Below are 5,672 nucleotides of genomic sequence, written 5' to 3'. Positions count from 1 at the left end.
TACATAGGCTAACTTTGTTGGACTCACAAATGAACTCTCAGAATGGAACTCATTTGTATGTAGGGGACTTATTGTATTTTAAGATTATTATGACCCTCGATTATCTAATTAGTTAAAATGTTAAAACACAAGTTTAGACTGAATTTTTAAGCAGATACAAAATGATATATATTCTGTAATATAATTATCTGCAATAATTTTAAAAGTCAAAATTTGTGTCTAAAAGATGTGAGTATTTTAATTATTTGGGGTTTAAATTTCATTATATTTCTTGCTTTTTCAAGTTTCTTGCCTAGAAACTTTGAAGATACGTGTTCTAAAAGTTATTTATAGAACCACTCCATTTAATATAAAATAAGGAAAATTATGTTTCTTCATTGACAGTAAGAATATGGCAAGTGTATATGCATTTATTTCAGTTTAGGTCTATGTTTCCAGCATTTTCCCAGTGCCTAGAAGTCTAAACTTTCTCCTAATCACACTGTAGAAATTAAGTCTTTTTTTTTCCTGACATGGCTTTTAAATATTACCAGTTTCAACTCTTTAACCTCAAATTTAATCAAAAAGTTAGAAAAAAAGAAAACCCAAATATTTCTAGTGTGCATAAGTTAGTTTATGAGTCAAAAAAACTAAAACTATAAACATGAACGTATTATGAAAGTTCACTAAATTTCTGGATCTATCTTTCACTTTAGGATCAAAATCGAAGGTATTAACAATATCAATATATCAGACAATCCATTAAACCGTATGCCTCTCACCTAGCAGTATATTTTGCATACATCACTGCATCAGTATCATAAGGATAATGTGGTCTTCTCTGGGTCACTCACATGGAGAATCTATTATCTTTACTTTAATGGTGCAGAATTGAGAATGATTACAAAGAGTACTACTTATATTTTGGAAACTCCTTTAAAATGGATTCTCCATTTCTTTGGGTGTTGTTTCACCTTCTTTTCAAAAATTTAATATTTGTTGAGAGACATGATTAACGCACAAAGAAGTCCGGAATTTTCAGTAAATATGGGACCCATTATAGTAACCCCCTCAGGAAAATGCTGAAGAAATCAGCCAGCATGCCAAGTACACTTGCTCCTCCTGTGGCAAAATCAAGATGAAGAGACCAGCTGTGGGCATCTGGCGTCGTGATTCTTGCATGAAATGGTAGCTGGTGGTGCCCGGGCCTATAACACCACTTCTGCTGTCACAGTAAAGTCGTCCATCAGAAGACTGAAGGAACTGAAGGACCAGTAGAAGTGCCACCATTTAAATTTTGCTAGCCTATAATAATGGGTTAATTTATGTAACAAAAAAATAATATTTGTAACACAAAAATTAAAATAAAAAAGCACTAAGAACTGGGTGATTATAGGAAAAGGCAAACTTACAAAAAAAAATTCAAACTACCCCCAAATTCACTTCTACTTAACTAATTCTGTTTAACTCTAATGTTTAACTAATATATCTGTTTCATAATCTACTCTATTTTACAGAAAGAACAAGGGTTTTATGAACCACACACAAGAAAAGAGACACAAGTGTAATAAGAAAAAGTAATTTAAGTACAAATTAGCTACTTGTTATTTATGAAAAAATTTTAAAATTTAAGATATTATTGTATAAGTTCAAAAATAAAAGAAGTTTCACAACAAATGTGATGTGAAAATCATGTCTCATTATGAAACATTTTCAGAAACTGTAATGATTAAATATAAACATTGCAGTGCTAAAACGGTAATAAGTATCACCAGTTTAAAGAACTGTGTGTCATTAAACCGCATTTTGAGGTTCATTATTATTTCACCTGTAAGGAAATTGTGCTGTTTCAGAAACCATCCACTTTGTTCCTCATCATGACTTACTAGGGATGTCAAAGAAAATATCATTAATTACCAACAGTTTCATGTGTTATGCATTGAGATATCACAGAGGGTGGACTGTGAAATGTTGAATAATGGCCCATCAAAGATGTCCACATCCTAATCCCCCAAACCTTAATTACCTTACCTTCCATGGCAAAAACAACTTTGTGGATATGATAAGGTTAAGGATCTTGACATGGGAACATTGCTCTGGATTATAAGAGTGAGGCCAATTTAATCACAAGGGTCTTTATAAGAAGGCAATAAGAGGGTCAGACACAGATGGCATTGTGGTGACAGAAGAGTAAAGATTTGAAGATGAAGGTAGAGAAAGAGGCCATGAACCAAGGAATACAGGTTCCCTTTAGAGCTAGAAAAGGCAAGAAAATCAATTCTCCCCTAGACCCTTCAGAAGGAATGTAGCCCTTCTGACCGATTTTAGGACTTCTCATCTTGAGAACTGTAAAAGAACTATAAAAGAATAAACTTGTGTTGTTTTAAACCACTAAGTTTATAGTAATTTGTTACAGCAGCAATAGGAAACCTGTACATTTCCCTTCTGCTAAAGACTACTTCCAACAATCTTGATGCTAAAGGCATTCCAACTATGTTCCTGATTCAAAATTAGTTTCCTAGGAAACCTGAAGATTAGTAGTGCTCTGAGGAAGCAAAATCTAACGTGGAACCTTTCCAGGAGTAACACACAACAAATGTGCAACGTGATGTTTTCCCCATTACTGCTCCAATGATAACTATGACCTTATATTTAGTTAATTATGCACTTCAGAAAGAAGGATTTTCAAGTATTTCAAAGACATAGGATCCAACTCGACATTGATACCCATAGACACAAAGTGTTTTCAAGTCCTTTTATATAGATGGAGGATGCATAGGGACCAGGTAATTAAAGGAGACTTGGTTCAGTTAAAACTCACTGTGGGTTCACTTGAGACATAAACTCTAAATGTATAATTGGAAGAGACATATTTGATAATTATTATAACCCCTACATTGGGTCCTTGGCCAGGGGAAAAAGAGCTAGTACAATAGAAATTGGCAGGTAAAAGCTTTTGCTACTGAAATTTTGACCAAGAGAATGTAATAAAACCTATTTTGTATCTGATGGGAAACAATTCTCCATAACTCTCTCATCTTTCTTTATGCCCACATATTAGCACTCAATTCTCAGGTTCATTGATATTCCAGAAGATAGAGACTGTCTCTTCCCCTCCCAGGGATCTGCTTACTTACATTACAGGATAGTAAGAATGAAGTCTCACTCTAGAAGGAAATATAGGCAGGTTTGTCAGTACCCCTCTTCTAGGAATGGGTAATTTCTAAGCTCACTGTTCCTCAGCTATGACACAGTCCCGCTGTGTGCGCAGCATCCACCTGGACTCCCATCCACATCGCCCCAGTGGAATTTGCGGGTCAAAGGGAACCTATGTCACCTGCTACACCATGAGTAGTAAAATGTTTTAATTTATCTGACTTGTGTCCTTACTAGTTGAATCTATGGAAGTGTGACTAACCATACTAGCAACTGCTACCACACTTTTATCAGGGAATGTATGATTATTTTACAGTAGTCTAACACACATTCCAATGATGGTTTGCCTTTCTTGCCTACAAGAACTTAACCAGCACCATCAACCAAAGACTTATAGAAAGTTATATCCACTGACACAGACTCCTTCATAATATTCCCTGTTATACAAAGTCCCTCATAATGTAAAAGACCTATTTTCCAGCAAAAAAAAAAAAAAGGTGCCACAGTGAACACATGAATCTGAGATTTGTTGGCTCTATCACATTCAGTGCCACCCAGAGCATTGTGCTGATAGAATGCAAAAATGATCTCTTGAAGGTTCAGCTGAGCTATCCTTTGGCGATCATGCCATGCAAAGATAGAGTGCTATTCTCCAGGACACGGTATGCATCCTGTATTAATGATAATGATATGATGCTGTTTCCCCAGGAAGCAGGAAGTAAGGGTTGGGGTAGGGGTGTCTCTGTTTACTATCATACTCAGTGATCCATTTCAGGGAATGTGTGCTGTATATCACCAGAACACTGAACTCTGGTGATTTAGAGAGTCCAGTCCCAGATAGAGAATTCCTCCACCAGGGGCACAGCAAGTGTCCCTCTAAATTTTAAGCTGCCATTTGATCATTTAAAGCAAGGGGAAAAAATTACCATCCTGGCTGGCAGACTGTTAGTACACAATAGGGCAGGGAAAAATTTGGTACTCTGATGATGTATTGGGTTGGCTGGCCAAAAAGTTTGTTCAGTTTTTTCCATTAGATGTTTGAAAAACCCGAACAAACTTTTTGGCCAGTATTTATCTCTTGGAACTCCTTTGTCTTATTTTCATGGTAAATGGGCAAGCATTTCAGCTATGGACTGAGAAGGACCTAATGATCAGAGATTCAGAGCACTCAGGGGTGAGGTTCTGGATCATGCCATCAGGGAAGTCACCTAAACCAGCAGCAATGTTGGCCTAGGGTTTAAAGATTTTAGAATGGATAATACAAGAAGCAAAGAATCTCAAGTGTGGCCTTGAGTACAGGTTTAGGGGCCCAGGTCTCACTAACTTTCTCCTTGTACGTTTATTCAAGAAAAAAGACTGACCAGAGCACTGGAGGCGATATTTCTAGGACTTCTTGTATGAAGCAAATGAATTCATGAATCATGAAACGTGGACTGAAGTTGATGCATTGGTGCACCACAAAGAACTCCCCTTTGGCACTGAGATATTCATTTCCCCAGCTATTGTGAGTAAGTGATGCTAACATCCTTAGCTGAATCCCTCTCCGGACACTGTCTTCAGTAGAAGAGAGCTGCTTTACTCAAGGCCACACTCCTATTTCAGAAGCTGCCACATCCAAAGACTAGTTCACATAGCATAGAAATCTTGAAAATGATTCCTTCAGAGATGGATAAAGATGAAAGGCCATACCAGCTCTAGAACTCCCAGTGCTATCGTGAGGTCAAATCTGCCCACTTTAGTGACTCCACATGGGTTGATCCCAAGGGTACTTCCAATAGACTTTCTACATAAAAATCTCTATCTCTGGACATTCTCTAAAGAATCTGACATAAGACAAGTATGGGATAATTTGTCAGAATATCAAATGATACTTATTACAGACACTATTGTATGTTCCCTAATACATACTCCATTGTACGTTCTCTATTTCTTAATGATGATGTATTTATATATCAGAGACTCTTGTTTGAAGCACCAGTGGTTTTCTGAATTACCCATTAGTATGACAACTACTGCCACAGACTCCACTCTTCCCCTGAGCAAATTACCTGTCCTTTTATAGCAGCAACCCAAAGAATTGAAGTGTAAAACTGACAAACCAATTTTTCACATGAATTTGCAGAGACTCCAGCCAAAAGTAAGACAGAGGTAGAAGAAATATTGTTCACACAAGAGAGAAATGGATTTTCTGCTTTGTCTGCTTACAAGAACTTGAGGTGATAAATGAACTGATAACAATAGCGTCTCTTATTTTCAGGAAAAATGTCTTTATGCTTCATTTATCTGGTTATCAAAATATAGAGAATATTTGAATAGTATTCAAGAATCCACTTGTACAAAATTGGTAATGTTCCTCCATCCTACCTATATTCCACAAATAATATGATATAATAAAGAATCTCATAGATACATTTTTAGTGTTTAATTAAAGGATATTATGTTATCCTTCATTCTTGACATATTTGTATCTTTATAGGATTTTTCCTTGACATATTACCTTGATATATTTTCCTTATAGGATTACTCATTTTTATTTA

General features: G+C 36.1%; 1 pseudogene; it reads left to right on the top strand.

Annotated features, from left to right (window-relative positions):
• The first annotated feature begins 998 nt into the window (after positions 1 to 998).
• Positions 999 to 1,257, top strand: LOC117203190 (60S ribosomal protein L37a-like; annotated as a pseudogene).
• Positions 1,258 to 5,672: the final 4,415 nt, after the last annotated feature.

The sequence above is a fragment of the Orcinus orca genome, chromosome 1, assembly GCF_937001465.1.
Source record: "Orcinus orca chromosome 1, mOrcOrc1.1, whole genome shotgun sequence".
In the NCBI taxonomy this organism is placed as follows: domain Eukaryota; kingdom Metazoa; phylum Chordata; class Mammalia; order Artiodactyla; family Delphinidae; genus Orcinus; species Orcinus orca.
Note: the sequence above shows the minus strand (reverse complement) of the source record. Positions and strands in the feature narration are given on the sequence as shown.